This window comes from Hippocampus zosterae, chromosome 16 (assembly GCF_025434085.1).
Source record: "Hippocampus zosterae strain Florida chromosome 16, ASM2543408v3, whole genome shotgun sequence".
NCBI lineage: Eukaryota > Metazoa > Chordata > Actinopteri > Syngnathiformes > Syngnathidae > Hippocampus > Hippocampus zosterae.
In genome coordinates, this window is record NC_067466.1 from 4,309,761 (window position 1) to 4,330,149 (window position 20,389).

General features: G+C 42.6%; 2 protein-coding genes across 2 annotated transcripts in view; one reads left to right on the forward strand and one right to left on the reverse strand.

Annotated features, from left to right (window-relative positions):
* pknox2 (pbx/knotted 1 homeobox 2) overlaps positions 1-20,389 on the reverse strand; it is a 135,789-nt gene that overhangs the window by 86,584 nt on the left and 28,816 nt on the right. Inside the window, exon 2 of the mRNA XM_052047667.1 lies at positions 12,983-13,061. The gene's annotated coding sequence lies outside the window, so the exon portion shown is untranslated. The remainder of the gene's footprint in view (positions 1-12,982; positions 13,062-20,389) is intronic.
* Positions 1-20,389, forward strand: part of LOC127587804 (uncharacterized) — a 265,695-nt gene that overhangs the window by 57,259 nt on the left and 188,047 nt on the right. The window lies entirely within an intron of this gene.

Consider the following 20,389-nt stretch of genomic DNA (forward strand, 5'->3'; position numbering starts at 1 on the left):
ACTAACATTTCCGCTGCGAGCAGCGCAAGACCTGTGTCATGCTCTTATTCTGAAAGACAAAGTGGACAACCTCCATTTGCATCTTGCTGCCAACTTATGAATGCAGCAGTGCAAGCTTTTACTAATTATTGCGTAAAAGACTAACAAAGCATGTCATCCTTTGGATGCAGGATAGCAACTGCATATTTGACAATGCTACAGTAGAAAGCATGCCAAAATTACACGATTCTACCACTTTATTCCAATACTGTATTCAATTTTGACCAGAACTCCATCCAGTTTTTCCTCCTTTACCAACTTGCCTCCGACATTTGTGTTGACCTCCACTTTCTCCATGCAGTTGACTGCACAACTCTGCCGATATTTCTTGCTGTCTGAAATCATGCACTTCTCGTACCAGATGTGTCGCGCTTGAATTGAAAAATGATGGCCCACTTTTCTCAATAATGAAACGTCACGTTGCAGACATGGCATACTGTTGTCACGCCACAGCAGTACATACACAACTAAGGTGTTGGTCAACGGTGCACTGTGCTCTGATACATGCAGCGTGAAAAGAAGCTTGCAAAGGGCTTAATAATTCAGAGGTCACATATAGGCAGTATGTGGGCAACTGCGTTATATGGATATGTCACACAGCCGACTCCACTCCCAACAATATTCAAAATGGCATGCATTAGCATCTTCTTGAGGAAGCCAAAGTACAAGGAGAAAATCCACTGAAGCATGTGAAGAACATGCAAACTCCGCAAGACTGAAGAATAGGGATAAATATAGATTATGTAAAATTAACATTTTAATTTTTAACTATCCATCCATTTTCTGTAACACTTGCTTGCATTAGGGCAAGAGTCTATTCAATCTGCTTTTAGGCGAGATGAAGGTATACCCTGGACTGGCCGCCAAAAGGCAAGGGACATTTGGCCCTCGGACGAAATCTCAGGATAAACACAATTTGCATCACAACCTCCGTAAGGGGAACCCAATCCAAAACTCCTCCAAACTCCATAAAGCACACTTTGAACGCACCAACACCCTAGCACACCCCGCAAAAACCCATTGCTTTCCAAACAAGGAGCCAATCAACAATCCTATCCCGAGTCACTTGGTCCAACTCTTCCGGGCAGATCCCGAAGGGTTACCAGGCCAGTTGGGAGACATAGTCTATCAGTGTATATTGGGTCGTCCCAGCAGCCTCATCCTCTTGGGACGTGCCCCGAATATGTCACCGGGGAGGCGCCCAAGAGGCACCGTGATCAGAAGCTCGAGCCATTTGACCTGGCTCCATTCTAATGGGAGGAGGAGTGGCTCTACTCTGAGCCCCTACCAGATGACAGAGCTTCTCACCCTATCGCTAAGGGAGATCCCAGAAACCTTGCAGAGGAAATTAATTTCTGGCCACTTGTATCTGCAAGCTTGTTCATTCAGTCACTACCCATTGTTCATGACGATAGGTGAGAGCAAGATGCAAAGGAACTTAAACTCCTCCCCCTAGGGTAGGATATCATACCCGACCTGGAGAAGCCACTCCACCCTTTTTCCGACTGAAGACCATAGTATCAGATTTGGAGGTGCTGATTTTCATCCCAACCGCTTCACACTTGGCTGCAAAGATTATATGTTTGTTTCTTGTTGCTGCCAGCAGAACCACATCATCTGAAGAAAGCAGAGATGAAATACTGAGGTCACCAAAACGGAAATCTGAAAATTCCAAAAGATTCCAATCCTAAAAGTTATGAACAAAGTCAGTGATACAGGGCAGCATTGGCCAAGTCCAACCCTCACCAGAAACGAATCTGACTTCCTGTTGACCGTGCCGTCAATGCGGACTAAACTCTGACACTGGTGGTATAGTGAAGTGGGTGTCCAAGAAGATCCACCGGGGGAGACGGTCAAACGTCTCCCCCTCCATGTACCCAACGCACATGGGCTAACTCGCATGCACCCTGTCGAGAGGGTAGAGCTGGTCCACTGTTCCACGGCCAGGAAAAAAAAAAACCCACACTGCTCCTCCTGAATGTGAGAGTTGACTTCCTGACAGAGCTGCGGGAATTTGATCGAGAAGATCGCTTTTTAAATATCTTTAGGATTTTATTAAACAATGCAGAAAAACTGAACATAATTCTGTGCCAAAATATTGACATGAACACACACACACACACACGCAGGCACACACACACACACACACACACACACACACACACACAAACCCACACACACACATACTCACACTCACACATTCACACTGTGACACACATTCCTCTCACCTACTCAGCCAACACACAGTAGCGGCTCATGTGTCACAGCTGTGCTTTTGTCTTGCAAGCTTATTGTCCAATAGTGTACAGTCATGTAGTTCTCACTGATCATAACACAAGCGCAGACTGTTTCATCAAGTGTCTTTGCACAGAAGGTGGGTGGGTGCAAAAATCTGAAGTTTAAGAGTGAGAATGCAGCGTTCTATAAACATACCAAACATTAGCTACTATTTATTAATACCCAAAACATTGATATCAATTACCGTATTTTCGCGACTATAAGGCGCCATTAAAAGTCTTCATTTTTCTCCAAAATGGACAGGACGCCTTATAATGCGGAGCGTCTAGTGCAGGGGTGTCCAAACTTTTTGCCAAGGGGGCCAGATTTTATGTGGTAAAATGTCGGGGGGCCGACCTTGGCTGACATTCTTTACATTGAACAACAATATTCAACAAATTTTAGTAAGCCAGTCTGTTTCACGTTTCCATTTTTATTTTAATTTCAACAATCTTAAGAATTTCTTTTGGTTCATTTGAAACAAGTATATCACATGCAACTGCTTATTCACTTGACGTTTTCTTAAACAGAAGTCTCCTGAGTGCAAATTGATTGATTTTAAACATAAAATGTATCACCATGACTTTTCAATAGTCACAAAACCTTTGACTCGAACAACAGGGAAATGAACAAGCAATACACATATCCACAATAGGGATGTGAATCTCAGCACTGAGGACGATTCGATACACATCTCGATGCACTACCAGCGATGCGATACTTAAACGATACATGGAATTTTCTGGCGACACGATGCGATATGTTTCACCGTCTTCATGATGTGATACGACGCGATACACATTTAGTTCTAATCAATGCGATCCGATACGATACAGTGCAATTTGTTGTGATATTGTGCAATTAAACATGGTACAAATAGGCAAAGAAAAAAAGTTGCAGTCACAGCGTCAAAGCTGCTGTGTGTATTGTAGCGTACAAAGACCACTTTGAGTGTCAAAATGAAATGTCCAAAAGAGTCATCCATATATAGTTTTTCCTTGCGCGGTCACAGTGGCCTGCAAGGGGAACCCCAAAATAAGAGGCGATTTTTTTCTGATCCTGACCTGGTTTGCCAAGTGTTTCTCCGGTGTCCAACGAGGAACTGGACGGGGAAGTGGGGGGAAACTTGTCGGTGATGTGGTGCCATCGTTTTAAGTGGTCTGCATATTTGTGGTGCTGCCGTTGTATGGCTTCGTAGTGCGACATTCTTTGCAAATTACGGAGCTTTTATCAATCTTTCCGTCTTTCTTTTCGAAGCCGTAGTATTTTCAAACATAAGATCTGAATGTTGCGGAGGATTAAATAAGTAGTTTCCTCGCTGCTGCTTGCGCTAACTTCCATAGTGTTTCGCTAGTTGTGTACTGGACTGTATGTGACTCGCGGCTTCTGTCCGTATTCAACACAAAATAATGATGGTGCATTCATTGCGCCTAGGAAAGGGCAGATAGGTGACGTTTAACATGAATAAAACGGCGCTTGAATCGGATTTTACCGATACCAACCAATGCATCGTGATGAATCTCGATTTCACCCGTCAATCGCGTCGTACCCAGTGAATGAGCCGATGCACTCGCATCGCGCACGTGCGCATCGATATATCGATTAATATCGATTATTTTCCACACCCTTAATCCACAACTGCAAGGATCATTTGAAATATGACATATCAGTCAATATGAACACGGAGTGATGTCTTGTTAACTCGTGAGTGATGCCCTCTAGTGTCTAAATGCTATTACTCATTTAGTGAATGCTATTACTCATTTAGCCACTAGAGGGAAGCAGTACTCTATGAAACATCACTCCCCAGTCTACGAGACCTCAGTCAATGCAACACGTGTTCCATTGCGCCCAACCTGCGGGCCAGACGGCACTGACTTTATGACAGGGGCCGAGGGCCGGATGAAATTCGACCGCGGGCCGCATTTGGCCCGCGGGCCGGACTTTGGACATGCCTGGTCTAGTGTATCAGCCGAGTTCCAAAGCCTGACTGAGAGCACCTCTGGCCGACACGGTGTTTATATCGAGAAAAGGCAGAGTGAGTGACGACAGGCATGCGGAAGTCCGCCAATGAGTGAAGGGCGGGCGTGTAAGAGGACGCTAAAGGCACGCCCCTAGCAGGTACCAGTCGCGTGAGTACATTGTAAAATGGTGAAATAAAGTACAACCAAACTAAGTTTTGCTTCCGTTGCATTTTTAAAAACGTGTTTTCAGCGTGCGTGCATGCATGCCGTATGTTTAAGCTGGCGTATGTTTTACCATGCCTGGCTGCGCCCAATAATACAGTGCGTTTTGTGTATGTGTCAAATACAGAAATAGCACCACTTACTGAGACTGCGCCCAACAACACGGTGCGCCGAATGGTCGTGAAAATACGGTATACAATATGTAGAAAGTTTTTTGTTTTTTTTTAATTGAAGTTAAAACTGTCAATTTACTGTGCGGTGAAAAAGTATTTTCTCTGTTCTCAAATGTTTACTTTTTTTTTAAAGATTTTCCCTACTTTAATGTGAAAGATAATCAAAAAAATGTAAGTGTCAGACAAAGATAACAGATAAGATAATAAGTAAAAAGTAATGCGATAAAGTTCAACACCGTGCCCGCTATCTTGGCATGCATGCGCGCTACACTGGGGCTAGGAGGTGCTCCAGCCCCATCAGAAATCTGTCTGGCCTTTGTTTAGCACTTTCAGAAGAGGATACTTCAAGCGTGTTTCACCCCCCCCCCCCCCCTCTCTCCCTACCCAGTGTTTTCCTTTCTGAACTCTGACTGTAAATTTCCCCATTACGGGACAAATAAAGGATATCTTAATCTTAATCTTAAACTATCTATGTGTACTGCATTATTTTGTTAGTTAAGTTTAAAAAGTTGCGGTGATAGGTTCCAGCACCAATGACCCTTCGGAGGATTAAGTGGTTCGGAAAATGAATGAATGAATGAATGTACCTGTATTCCCTTTAGCATTGAACCATCTCGTGGATGCATAGCGCAACCGCAGCCACTGTTGTAGCTCATATTCAATGCACCTTATAATAATAATAATAATAATAATAATAATAATAATAATAATAATAATAATAATAATAATAATATGACACATTTTATTTGTAAGCGCCTTTCAAAACACTCATAATGCGGTGTGCCCTACACAGTATATGAAAACAGTTTAAGCGCCTTTTCGTGCAAAATATTTGGTACTCTGTCTGCACCCCCCCCGCCCCCCGACACAAACACTGATTTGTATATTTTGTATTGTCCCTGCAGACACAAAGTACAACCAACTCTGCCATCACCCGACATAGAAAGGTGGCGGACATTTTGCAATTTCATGAGCTTTACCTGTTGCAGTTAATGTATTTTCTAATGTGTGCGGCCACCACATTTATTTAAAATAAGGGCTGGCACTAGCACTTGCTTACTTTTCAGATAATGAACCCAAGTCAAGACTGCAGAAATAAAAAAATAAAAAGATGTCACTGAAACTAATCCACTCTCATCTCATTCCAGCATTTATTTGCATAGCTGTATTCAGTGTGTTGTAGAATTTCATCGGCTTCGCAACTGCAAGAGCCCAAAAGAGCACTGAGCTGAAACCAACAGGAGACAGCCCACTTCAGCTTGAATATAGTGCTGCAAATTAAAGTATAGGATAACTGATCTTAAAGCTCCACAATGACACAATAGTCTAAAGGGGACAGAATGATTTCACCAAGATAAATGTCTCAGTAGATTTCAAGGACAGCTCAATTAGTGCAGTTACTCCGCTGAAGAATTTAGTAGTAGCTTGAATGGGGAACTCTGATGGAAGACAACATTGTGTGGATCATGTAAAAGTAAAAAAAAAAACTAAGCACATTTTTCAAATAGTCTTTCATTTTAATGGTTTCAAAAACTGATAATATGATTGTAGTAACCCTCATCCCTGGAAGAGTTCAAATGGGGCTAATCTGTTTTAGGATGGAAGAGTGAACCCAATTATACTGTATTTCTGTATGTATCTTTTATTTTGCACACACATATTTTTGTTTTTCATCCACATAACATTTGGTCAAAGTCAGATTGTCCAAAAGAAAAGACTCATTGGTATTTTATTGCTCAATTAAAATGAAATCAGTACAGGTTTTGATATGTTCTGAGCAGTGTATGTACGTCTACAATGCATGCAGCATTGCAGGCACAGACCTTTGCATCGATTCATCCATCACGGTCCCTCTTTATTCCAAAAGTGTTAAAAAAACTGTGACGGTTTCTAAGAACATTAAAAAAAAAGACGTCTGAACCCTTTTTGGAGTCCTTGGAGGGTGTGCTGGAGAGTACTCCTGCTGGGGACTCCCTTGTTCTGCTGGGGGACTTCAATGCTCACGTGGGCAATGACAGTGAGACCTGGAGGGGCGTGATTGGGAGGAACGGCCCCCCCGATCTGAACCCGAGTGGTGTTTTGTTATTGGACTTCTGTGCTCGTCACGGATTGTCCATAACGAACACCTTGTTCAAACATAAGGGTGTCCATATGTGCACTTGGCACCAGGACACCTTAGGTCACAGTTCGATGATCGACTTTGTTGTTGTATCATCGGATTTGCGGCCGCATGTTCTGGACACTCGGGTGAAGAGAGGGGCGGAGCTGTCAACTGATCACCACCTGGTGGTGAGTAGGCTCCGATGGTGGGGGAAGATGCCGGTCCGTCCTGGCAGACCCAAACGTATAGTGAGGGTTTGTTGGGAGCGTCTGGCGGAATCCCCTGTCAGAAGGAGTTTCAACTCCCACCTCCGACAGAGCTTTTCCCATGTTCCGGGGGAGGCGGGGGACATTGAGCCCGAGTGGACCGTGTTCCGTGCCTCTATTGTTGAGGCGGCCAATCTGAGTTGTGGCCGTAAGGTGGTTGGTGCCTGTCGTGGCGGCAACCCCCGTACTCGCTGGTGGACACCAGCAGTAAGGGATGCCGTCAAGCTGAAGAAGGAGTCCTATCGAGCCTTTATGGCCTGTGGGACCCCAGAGGCAGCTGACGGGTATCGATTGGCCAAGCGGGCCGCGGCTTCGGTGGTCGCCGAGGCAAAAACCCGAGCGTGGGAAGAGTTCGGTGAGGCCATGGAAGCCGACTTCCGGACGGCTTCGAGGAAATTCTGGTCCACCAGCCGACGTCTCAGGAGGGGGAAGCAGTGCACCACTAACACTGTGTACAGTGGGGATGGGGCGCTGCTGACTTCGACTCGGGACGTTGTGAACCGGTGGGCAGAGTACTTCGAAGACCTCCTCAACTCGACCAACACGCCTTCCTTGGAGGAAGCAGAGCCCGGGGGCTCTGAGGTGGGCTCTCCTATCTCTGTGGTTGAAGTCACCGATGTGGTTAAAAAGCTCCTCGGTGGCAAGGCCCAGGGGTGGATGAGATCCGCCCGGAATTCCTCAAGGCTCTGGATGTTGTGGGGCTGTCCTGGTTGACACGCCTCTGCAACATCGCGTGGACAACAGGGAGAGTGCCTCTGGATTGGCAGACCGGGGTGGTAGTCCCTCTTTTTAAAAAGGGGGACCGGAGGGTGTGTTCCAACTACAGAGGGATCACACTCCTCAGCCTCCCTGGTAAGGTCTATTCAGGGGTGCTGGAGAGGAGGGTCCGTCAGGAAGTCGAGCCTCAGATTGAGGAGGAGCAGTGTGGTTTTCGTCCCGGCCGTGGAACAGTGGACCAGCTCTACACCCTTAGCAGGGTCCTTGAGGGTATGTGGGAATTCGCCCAACCAGTCTACATGTGTTTTGTGGACTTGGAGAAGGCGTTTGACCGTGTCCCTCGGGGAGTTCTGTGGGGGGTGCTTCGTGGGTATGGGGTACCGAATCCCCTGATACGGGCTGTTCGGTCACTATACCACCGATGTCAGAGTTTGGTTCGCATTGCCGGCAGTAAGTCGGAATCGTTTCCAGTGGAGGTAGGACTCCGCCAAGGCTGCCCTTTGTCGCCGATTCTGTTCATAACCTTTATGGACAGAATTTCTAGGCGCAGCCGAAGCGTTGAGGGGGTCCGTTTTGGGGGCCTCAGTATTTCATCCCTGTTTTTTGCAGATGATGTGGTGCTGTTGGCTCCTTCAAACAGGGCTCTCCAACTCTCACTGGAGCGTTTCGCAGCCGAGTGTGAAGCGGTTGGGATGAAAATCAGCACCTCCAAATCTGAAACCATGGTCCTCAGTCGGAAAAGGGTGGAGTGCCCCCTCCGGGTCGGGGAGGAGATCTTACCCCAAGTGGAGGAGTTCAAGTATCTTGGGGTCTTGTTCACGAGTGGGGGTAGGAGGGAGCGGGAGATCGACAGGCGGATCGGTGCAGCGTCTGCTGTGATGCGGACGTTGTATCGGTCTGTCGTGGTGAAGAAGGAGCTGAGCCAAAAGGCGAAGCTCTCAATTTACCGGTCGATCTACGTCCCAACCCTCACCTATGGTCACGAGCTATGGGTCGTGACCGAAAGAACGAGATCCCGGATACAAGCGGCTGAAATGAGTTTTCTTCGCAGGGTGTCCGGGCTCTCCCTTAGAGATAAGGTTAGAAGCTCGGTCATCCGGGAGGGGCTCAGAGTCGAGCCGCTTCTCCTCCACATCGAGAGGAGCCAGATGAGGTGGCTTGGGCATCTGATTCGGATGCCTCCTGAGCGCCTCCCCGGTGAGGTGTTCCGGTCATGTCCCACCGGGAGGAGACCCAGAGGAAGACCCAGGACACGCTGGAGAGACTATGTCACCCAGCTGGCCTGGGAACGCCTCGGGATCCCCCGGGGAGAGCTGGAAGAAGTAGCTAGGGAGAGGGAAGTCTGGGCTTCCCTGCTAAAGCTGTTGCCCCCGCGACCCGGCCCCGGATAAGCGGTAGATGATGGATGGATGGATGGATGGACGTCTGAACCATCATATTTCTCTAAAAATAGAGGAAGGGGAAGATAAACTGTGCTTTTTGTTTGCCAAGCTAAGTGAGAATATTGGTGATTTAGCTCTCCCCCTCCATCTGTTTTGTTTTCCTTCCATCTCGGTTTTTGATGAGCTGTGTCTTCAGTCCCCCATATAAAATCCCATTAGCTCTTAATGAAGTCGGGCTCCTAGCCTCTTGGCCTCACCTCATTTAGCACGATTGTCTTGCAGCCATTAGCATCGAGGCAATTACAGCCGTACGACAAGAGTAATTGGAAATGCCGACAGGAATGCTGAGAAATGGGAATAAATAAATATAAAAATATATTCAGACTAATAAACTCCTATTCAAATGGCACGGAGGGAGCCGCATGTGTCTCAGTTAAATCAACATAATTACAATTAGGGTTCGTAGGGGTAAAGAGTGTTGGGGAGAGTAAAATTGATATGGACTCACACTGCGAACATAATAATAAAGAGCATAACTGTAACCTTAAACTTTTGCGAGGTCAGGGAGGAAGTGTTTTGTGATCAACGGAATATTGCCTATTTTGCATAGGATTCCACAGCCATGCGGGAATCGCTGCCAATCCTTAGATATTCAATTTCTTAAGGCAGGCTATCTTTAATCCTGCTTCCATCAACTCGTGTGATGTTTAAATGTAACTTGCTTTACACTGAACCATATTTACTCAATATCAATGAAAGCAAATTGTTTATTAAATGGAAAATTGGTCTGTGTTAGTTGACTGGTTAGCGTGTCGGCTTTACAGTGCAGAAGTGTGGGGTTCGACACCAGCTCTGGCCTTCCTGTGTGGAGTTTGCATGTTCTCCCCATGCCTGTGTGGGTTTTCTGCAGGTACTCCGGTTTCCTCCCACATTCCAAAAACCTGCGTGACAGTTTAATGGAACACTCTAAATTGTCTCCGGGTGTGAGTGTGAGTGCAAATGGTTGTTCGTCTATGTGTGCCCTGCGATTGGCTGGCAACCAGTTCACGGTGTACCCCCACTACCACCCGAAAACAGGAAGACAGGCTCGAGTATGCCTTCCAAACCTTATGAGGAAAGGTGGATCAGAAAATGGACGGATGGATATCTGAACTCACGTATCAATTTATTGAAACAATGTTTTTTTTCTAAATTCATGAAAAAATATATAGACAAAGTGGAGGTTTGCATGGTGTTTTGGACAATTTTCCAGTTTGTGTGGCCGCTATGCTAAATTAACTGCCCATCCCTGTTCTAGTCTAAACATGCCTTCGGTGTGTTCAGAGAATGACAGCAAAAATGTCAAAAGTTAAAACCGATGACTTAAAATGTCTGGGTGACTAATGCAGGCTTGCAATCGGATTGCAATGGCATCACTCATATGCACCCCGCTGCATTCAACCCCAGCAGTATCACCAAAGCTTGGCCCCCTTCCCCTAATTCATAAGCTGACTGACAGGTGGCAGAAACATGATCTCTCAAGGCCTTCCATTAAGGAAGCACCCGCGCTTCGTCGAGCATGCTGCCCACATACCAACCAATAGACAACAGCACAGTGGCCTCTGCAGCTGAGTACAATAATGATGTTGGGGGGAAGCCGGAGGTGGGGGACCGAGACTACAAAGGACCCAGGGACATGCAAAGGAGAGGGGGACAAGGGTATAACTGAGTTTTTGGCTGCTAAATAAAGTGCCAAGGCAAGAACGGAGTGTCCAGGGGCTCAAACCGGGAATGGGAGGCTGGATCCCATAATAGTCCAGGGGGGAGTCCCAAGAGGGTTGTCCACAATAGAACAGCAGCCAAGGTCTCAGTGTTAAAGTAAAATGGCCCCACCCTTCAGATTTATCTTTTTGCACTGCTGTTCCGCTAATTCAGAAATTACTACATGAACTATATTCTTTACTCTTTATATCAAAGAATCTGTATTTTGTTAGTGTACTCCAATGTTAAAGCAAGTAATGGGACGAAAAAGGATGGCCTGAAGAAAGGCTTGATGATATAAATTATTTGTATTATTATTATTATTATTTTTTTTTTACCCAATCCAAGGAGGAGGTTCCGCAGCGTTGGGGCTAAAAATGCAAATGCGCAGTCAACACATGACATCAATTTGATGCTTGAAGATTGGATTTTGATGTCATATTGATGTCGATTTGATATCAAATGTTCACTGGTTAATCAGCTTTTGATTTGCACTTTGTGGAGGGGGATGGATAAAAGGCCAAGATTTGTGTAGCGGACAGTTTGCTTGGTGAAATGAGGAATAAAGCTCAGAGATGCTGGGAGAAGTGAGGTCATGAGGTGCTTTAGAAGTAATAAAAAGGATCTGATAGTTGATTCTGAATTTCACTGGTAATCGGGTTTTTGTGAGAAGTCTAGCCGCTGTATTTTGGATTAATCTGAGCATTTGAGAAAAGACTGACTGAGGCAGGGGTAGAAGGAGTTGGTAATTCCACCAGGAAAAGGTAAATGTGTGTGTTCAAGAGCCAAAGTGGGTAAACAGGTCTTATTCTCGCACTCTTTCTTAAGTGAACAAAATAGGACTGGATAAGTGACATGATGGGCAAATGATGACGAAATTCAAATCTTTTCCAGCAGTTAACCTGGAAATCCCTTACTTGGGACCAACCTTGTGGTCTTCCTCAAGAAATGATACTGCAAATGTAGCCAAGCACCACAAATACAACAGCATATCTGTGCAAAAGCGTAAATCCAAAGATTCATCGGCCCATTTTTGTGCAAGCCTGTGTTTTTGCTCAGGAAGAAATTAATTTATATAAAATATCCCACTGAGCTGCCAGGGTTTGAGAGTATTTGCGAAATTTGCAAACAGTTTTAATGGTTGCAAAAAGTTTTACTTTTTGCATGGAATTTTTTAACATTCGCAAAAGATGCCGACAAGAAAAACTGACACCACATTGACATAGCCAAGCGCTGAACAAAATAATTGAACTGTGAAATGTTTCGTTTTTAAGGGTGATCTCAAGAACACGGATAAGTTAAACCCTATTTAAGTAAAAACAAAATCTTGTAAAAAAATCTTGGATAATCTGAGGAGGATGGTTTGTTTGGAGGAAGGTTGAGCATGGGGAACACTAACAAGTGGAGGGTCCGCGGACATTGGCTGCGTAAATGGACTTTCGTTTATGGAGGAACACAGAAATGGCACAGTGTAACCAGACCTCCTCAAGCCTTTAGCTAAACATTGTCATGTGTGCAGCTGCCTCATAAGCTGTCTTTTATTGTGTCTGCAGTTGACTTTTCTTTCATATTTTACAGCCGTATTAGATGTGTTTCATTGCATTAAAGTAACTCTGTGGAATTTCCGGCATTCAACTCGTCGCGGTTACATCACAGATGTTGGCGTTTGAACACCAATGGACAAATGTCATTGTTCTTTTTATCGATGTGCTAGACGGAGAGAGACAGAGAGAGGTAGGGAAAGAGACAAAGAGACAGACATATAAAGAGATATAAAGACAGAAAATGATAGATAGATAGATAGATAGATAGATAGATAGATAGATAGATAGATAGATAGATAGATAGATAGATAGATAGATAGATAGATAGATAGATAGATAGATAGATAGATAGATAGATAGATAGATAGATAGATAGATAGATAGATAGATAGATAGATAGATAGATAGATAGATAGATAGATAGATCTACAGTGACTCCAGGGTGCAATGTTTGTTGTTTTTTTTTGTTTGTTGTTTTAATCCTAATGCTTTTTGGCTCTCTCAGGTATATTTTAGGTTTTGTGGGGGAAGGCATGGCAGAGAGGATGTTTACTTACAGTTAGCTGGCCCACAGCAGCACGGCGGTTTTCACACGTGTTTGCACAGTGGCCCAGGGTCCAACTCTTCACCAAGAGCCTGTCAACAGATCACAATGCAAAACAGATGACTGGCAAAAATAAGGATCACATGCAATCATGTATTATTTATCTTGTTTTGTTTTGTTTTGTTTTATGAATACTGCTTTTGAAATCCGCCTAATGATCAGTTCGGTCTTGTGTAGCATCTGAAAGCACAATTAATCATCACAGACTTTACTATCATTATTACCCTTAAAATCTGCGTAATATGCAAATCATTTTAATCAAAGTGAGATCGATTTATTTATGAATGACTGGGGATGCTGACAATGTTAATGCAACAGTTGTCAAGGTGATTTGATGACAGACTATGATTTCCGGACAAGTTGAACTCATCTAGTTCAGTTTTAGTAATAGTGGTTTAGAATTCTACATAGATTCTAACTCCCACTATGGTGTTTTATACTTCTGTCTTGTGTGGGTTTTTTTCCTCTGTCCAACTATATGTTCCATATATACCTATCACAACATCAAGAATCAAATTGGGAGTATATAAAACTCTCCCGACATAAATAAAAGATATACGTATAGTACACAGATCCTCTAATCAGACCGTTCAGCCAAACAGGACAAGCTGGAAAAATAATTATTCATTGATTACAAATAAAACATACATTTCTTGAATCTGTAGCAAAATTCTATTCAAAATATCAAATGAAAAACTACTGATTGGTACCGGGGAAGACTGAAAGGGATGGACTACTGCCCTGCTGTCAGGTAATATTGCATATTTGCAAAAATAATTCTTGACGTCAAATTACACGTATCTGTAGATAAGGGAGACCAATTCAAATTCTCTTGAGCGACTGACTGACATGTCCTCATGAAGCCACAGAGCGCTAAAGTTGAGGTATGGCGCACATCCAAGAGATTTAAGTTCAATCATGCATTCAGGACTGGACACCTGATCTTTCACTTAAAGCTCCCTCAAAACAGTAGGAGTATGCTCAGGTCTCACAACTGGCCTCCTACCACCAGCCTCTGACGGGATGGTGTTTATTCACTTTAAAACTGCTCGGTGGGGACGGCTGTGTGTGGTAGGGTTTGCCGTTATGACCCGAAGCCCTGTGTTGATGTGTGGCTGTGTGGTCAAAGGGGCTAAGAAGAAAAAAAAAAGTTATCTGTTCCACGGATGAGAAAGTAGTTCGTGAAATTGGATAGAAATAAAAATATATATTTTTGCTTGATTGTAAATAACCAAGACCAAAAAAAAAAAAAAAAGACCTACTTTTATTTTTTACAGAATCAACATTTTATACTTACATTTAAGCTAAATTACAATTGAATCTCTCTCCACAGACTTTGGTCTATGAGGCGAAGTGACGTCAGAACCACTGCAGCGATTTTGCTGTCCCAGCGCAAAGGTCCAGAGTTTGAATCCAGGCGCCAGCCTTCCTGTGTGTAGTTTGCATGTTGTCCCAGTGCCTGCGTGCATTTTTTCTGGGTTTCAAAAACAGTAGCTTAATTGGACACTGTATGTCACAGGTTTCAAATTCAAGGCCCGGGGGCCAGAATTTAGGCGCCCCACATCATTTTTTGCGGCCCGCAAAAGCAAATCATGAGTGTGGACTTGCATGATCCTTGCTAAAATATGGAACAAAATGTCAAATTGTCCTATGTAATAAATAGTGTTAAGATATTGCAGTAAAATGTTGCTACCATCTTTAGACTCACTTGGATAATAATTGAAAAATAACTATTATAGTTGACTGTTTTTAAAACTAGTAATTTATTAATAATAATAATAATACATCACATTTGTAAGCGCCTTTCACAACACTCAAGGACACTTTACAGCCAAGACCAATAGTAAAACACAGATAAAATAATAAATAAAGAAAGAAAGATTTAAGGCGGGTAGGCAAGTCTGAATAGGTGGGTTTTGAGCTGGGTTTTGAATAAGGAAAGAGAGTCAATATTACGAATGTTGGGAGGAAGTGAGTTCCAGAGTTTGGGGGCAGAGCGACTGAAGGCTCTGCACCCCATTGTACTGAGACGGGCAGAAGGTAGAAAAAGGTGGAGGGAGGATGAGGACCTGAGTGAGCGAGATTAGCCCTCTTAGCGAGTTTAGTTTGTTGTGAACAAGTAATAATGCAGTGGAGGATGAAACATTTTTGGGTTTTCACTGTCATAAGACGGGGAGGGAAGACATAGCTCTAAAGTGGCCTGCGACAAAAATGAGTTTGACATACCTGCTCTATATTCTCCCTAAGTGTGATTGAGAATGTGAATGGTTATAGGCTCCAGCACACCCGTGACCCTCGTGAGGATAATTGGTTCGGATAAAGGATGGAAGTAATGATCAAATCCCATGGAAAAACAACAAAAATTGTGACAGTTGTTTTGTATTATTTTGTTTTTTGTTTTTTGTTTTTTTTTATAGTGGCACGGACACCCGCAACGGCTCCTCTTGTTTTATGTTGAGAGGGAAGAAATGTCATCTGTACTGTACAGCACATTTGACAATAAAGTTGTATCCAATCCAATTGTAGATTGCGCTTCATCGCCAAAATGGTCTCTTTGGACTTTGGAGCTTTGGAAAAGAATGTTTCTTAGGTTTCTTTCAGCAACAAAGAAAACATTTTAGCTCCTCATAATTCCCCCACAAGCCACTTTAAGCTTAAAGGGCCCTTCCTCCTTCAGCTACCGCTCTTGTCCTGTTTGGCATCCCAGAAGAGTGTCTCTATACTAAGGCTGCCCCCCCCCACACACACACACACACAAGCACACCATTCAACTCCACTCTATGAGACCTTGGGGACCCGGCTGACCTTCCTGTTGACGTCAAAGTAAATCAGAGCAAGAGTCGCTGCAGCTCAAGGCTCCACCCAGGGGGCTGGAGGTCTAATCACCATGTTTGTTACAGGAGCGGCAGAGGAAACAAAACAATTCCAGAAACTGCCTCAACATATGTACAGAGATCCATTCTATATTCAATAATCAAAAGTACTGTACCTATGAGGGGTACCTAAAAGCATTCAATTTTCTCGTGTGCCTTATAATCCGATCCGCCTTATATATAGATCACTATTCCTAATTCTTGGACGTCTCATTTTAAATGTTCTGTAAAGCGCTTTTGTTACTGCCACAGCGGTTTGTAAAAACACTATATAACTAAAGCTGTACTGTATTGTATTCTCTTGAGGCTAGCTCCATCTAGTGAATGTGAAACGTAACCGTAGCCACTATCGTAGCTTCTATTCTATGTGCCTTACAATGCACATATTTATGAAAACAGTTTTAAAATAGGCCATTCATTGATTGTGCGCCTTCCAGTTCCTAGTGTTGCATTCATAATATTATGAATTGTCACAAAGGACAACATGAAGCATCAGCAAAAGTAGATTTGACAAACAGCAAGTTACATTTGTTGAAAGTTGATATAAGCAAATTAAAACCATGGTAACCATGTTTCTCCAGCAACCTTAAAACATACTATTAGCTGTGTTGTTGCATTGTATTTACAATCAAAGATTAAATAGTTAAAAATTGTCACTGCCAGAGAAGAAAAAAAAATCTGTTCTGTTTTAACCTGAAGTGAGTCTTTCTTTGTGACCTTGTTTGCATACATAACAAACGCATATTTAAGTTTCAAGATGATTGAAACTTAAATATGTGTTTGTTAGAAATAACAAAAAGAAGAGTTCAAACGAGCAAGCAAGCAAGCATGTGTACCTACCATTTAAACCTTACACCTCACATACAGTATCTCAAGCATCCAAGTTAAAAAAAACAAAATCTGACCAAAATTGTTGATGAGAACATTTCAAAATAGAGCTTGTTATTCTTTATCCCTGCAGGTGGTCTTTACACACATCAATAAGTATTTGCTAAATGCTAAACAGAGAAGCCATTTCTTTTTTTATTTTATATTTTTTAGAAAGATGAATTAAAAAATAAATATTGGATCTACTATCAGGATTTAAATAACCAAAACATACAGTGGCTTTAAAAAGTCTACACACCTGTGTTTAAATAAGTTTTTTTCTGATACATATCTGTGATTTGCCTTTTTTCTGCTAAATTAAACATTTAAACTTTTACTGTAAATGATCATCCTCCAGCAGTGGTGATTCAAATGTATTTATTAATGTCAGGGATTGTATGAGAAGCCCAGGATCTGAATGTTTTTCATCAGTGAGCACAACATCCACAACATGGTCAACCATCTCGACAAGTTTCTCAATTTAAAAGTGACCTGACATTTTTTAATAGGTGATTCTAATTCGTGCATTTTAGTTTACTGATTACAGACATTTTTACCTTTTTATGGATGTCTAATGAATTCCATCTCTCATAGTAGTTGTTCAGTATGCATGCTTGACTTTACTTTGTGAATAAGTGGCACAAAAGTCATTCAACTTTCTTCTTGCTTTTACTTTGCGTGCTTTCATCGGAAGGCTCTCGATGAGAATGGCAGTGCCCAGATGGATGTCTTTAAGATTCCATCATCTTCCACAGTTCAATTTTGGGGGGTCAAGTTGGAAAACGCGCCCCAAAGACAGTTTTCCCACATTGTCGACGCAGCTATAGCCCCCAGCTGTTCAAGGACTTCCATAACAACAGCTGCACAGAGGTTTAGTGGTTCATGTTGCTATGACAACAGCAGGATCAATTGGCATGCACAGACTCGGTGCTAATAGTGAGAGTGACATTATGCCAAAATTCCACCTCAATAAAGCCGTCCGTTTTTTTTTTTACTGCTTTGAGATTCAGAAAGAGGCAAATTGGTTCCCTTTTCATAATAAAACAAGCAATTCATGCTCCAAAATTCACAAAAATAGCAAATGCGTATTGTCAACTAACAAACCAAACACAAATCTCAAACCCTTTACTGTAATTTAAGACTTACAACGTACAGAAGCTCATACAATAGATGTCACGCCCAGCAGCTGGATGTGCCATAGAACTCTGATCAGCAGGATGTGTAAAAATGTGTTTTTGTTCTTGTAACAAACAGGATATTTGACCTGAAAACTATTGTACCCACTTTTGAAAAAATGCGCTAAATGGATGTTGAGGAAGAAAATGCTACCAAGTTTGCCACCCACTTCTTTTTTTAAACACATAAGAGTAGTTTGTGTCTATTCTACTGCATGTTGTCTGCCATGCATCAACCCTCAAAACAATGGCTTTAAGCTGGTAGTGCCACAGGCGTAACCAGAGCCGGTCCAGCATCGCCATGGGGATAAGTCCCAACATTTAACGAGCCTGCAACTGATAAGGACAGCTGTGCCAGACAAAACAAGTCACAAACTCACAGTTGTCTCGTAAATTTCCAGCTTCGGCTTGTGATACCCTGACTGGAGGTCTCTAAAATATTGTGGAATTGATGGACTAATGCCTGATATTTGACAATGATTCAACTATGTATATCCATCTATATGTGGCATGGGATGGGGTAAGTTCTAATCTATTTGTTGCCATTTTTATTGCCCGTTTTTTTTTTTTAAATCTCTGTCAGGCACTTTGTGCTGCATTTCCAATGTATGAAAAGTGTTCAAAATAAAATTTGTATTTGATTTGATGACTCTGAGCTCATGCTGTCATGTTTCCCGATGGGACCAGTTACTGTGTGTCATATTTTTTTGTCCTCGTGTATGATAATGGGTATATTTCCATGTAACTTCACAAATGCATTACAACTAAGCTGGGTTAAAAAAAAACAATAATAATAATAAAAAAGAAGGGTTCCATCCATCCATTTTCCGAACCACTTAATCCTCACTAGGGTCGCGGGGGGTGCTGGAGCCTATCCCAGCCGTCTTCAGGCAGTCGCCGGGGGACACCCTGAACCGGTTGCGAGCCAATAGCAGAAAAAAGAAGTGTTTATACAGAATTGTCCATGAAGCGAGAGCAATGCTGGGCAAACAGAGCAAAGACATTCCTCTTCCCGTATGACTGTTCACTTACAAAAAGGTAAATAACATAACATGACTAAGGTGAGTCTGAGGAAGCTTGACTGATCAGTACGACATATAGGTTTGAATGCGAGTCTGATTTTTAATCAAAATTTAATGTCAACTTTGTGATTGACGAGTGATCTGGTGTACCCTGCAAAAAAGCACAATAGTGGTCATGATACTGAATTCCTCCGTCCATTCTATTGTTGTACTGAGAACTTACATCAAATAAGCCAATATTTTCTCATTACTCTGTATTGTTATGCCGCAGCTCACTTAATTATAATTACTTATAATAACAAAAGAATCTCCCCTAGAGCGTGAGGTGAAATGCGGAACGTGAAAGAAGCCAAATGAGTAACAGGAGAACGAAATAAAAGAGAAGGAATTCTGGTTCTTGCCGCAAAGACCAACTTAACAGACGGCATCCTGCTAAGATGGTCTTGCGATTCGTGGAAAAACAGAGCAGTCAGAATGTCTCAGTTGAAACCGTTTCTCGTTCCAGACAACATCAGTCGTCTTATGTTCTACATACAATACCAATAATGACTCACTAATTTAGAAAAACTAAAGTCTGCACCTAAGCGAAGGCCTTTTCGACAGTAAGTTCTAACTTTGCCTTAAAACTGTAAAGTAGAAAAATAACGAGTGAATCCACAAACTCAACTCAGCTCAACTATATTTATAGAGCACTTTCAAACAGCCATCGCTGCATACAAAGTGCTGTACATGGAGCAATTAACATATACAACAAACAGTAAAGCAAATCGGTAACAAAGACGGTAGAAAGCACCGAACAGCAAAACCAATAACAAATCTTTAAGTCATTCTGAGTCAAATGCCAAAGAATACAAGTGAGTTTTGAGGCATTAAATATGACATTATAAAGTATACTGTATATTCTGAGACCAAAAAAAGCCATGATTATTTTTGACTGTGCAATCAGAGAAGATCCAGCAAAAACAAATTTATTGACTCTGATTACTCCAGAATTATTTCATGACTTTATGAAAAAAAATGATCGTGAAGAGAATAATCCAAGAATTTAAATTTCTGTCAATTCAGATGCTGTCTTCCTGAGATTCAATTACGGTAAGGTGTTTGTACAGAGGGCAGCACAGTTAAGTAATGGATAGCACATCTAATTCCCAAATCCAGAGGTCATGGTTTTGAATCTCACACTCTCTTCTACTGATCTTGCAAGTTCTCTCTGTGTGTCTGTGTTTTCTAGTTCCCTTCTCTATTTGTCAAACATGTGTGTTATGATGACTGAAAACTCTGACTGTCGTTGCTTGTCCATACAAGTTCCCCGCAATTGACTGGTGCCTAGTCCAGGTTATGTACCTCCTCTCACAAAAATGTCTTCCGAAGTTCAATGCGCATCTCTGCTGATGTGCAGTGCCTCCACTAACAACACAGGGAT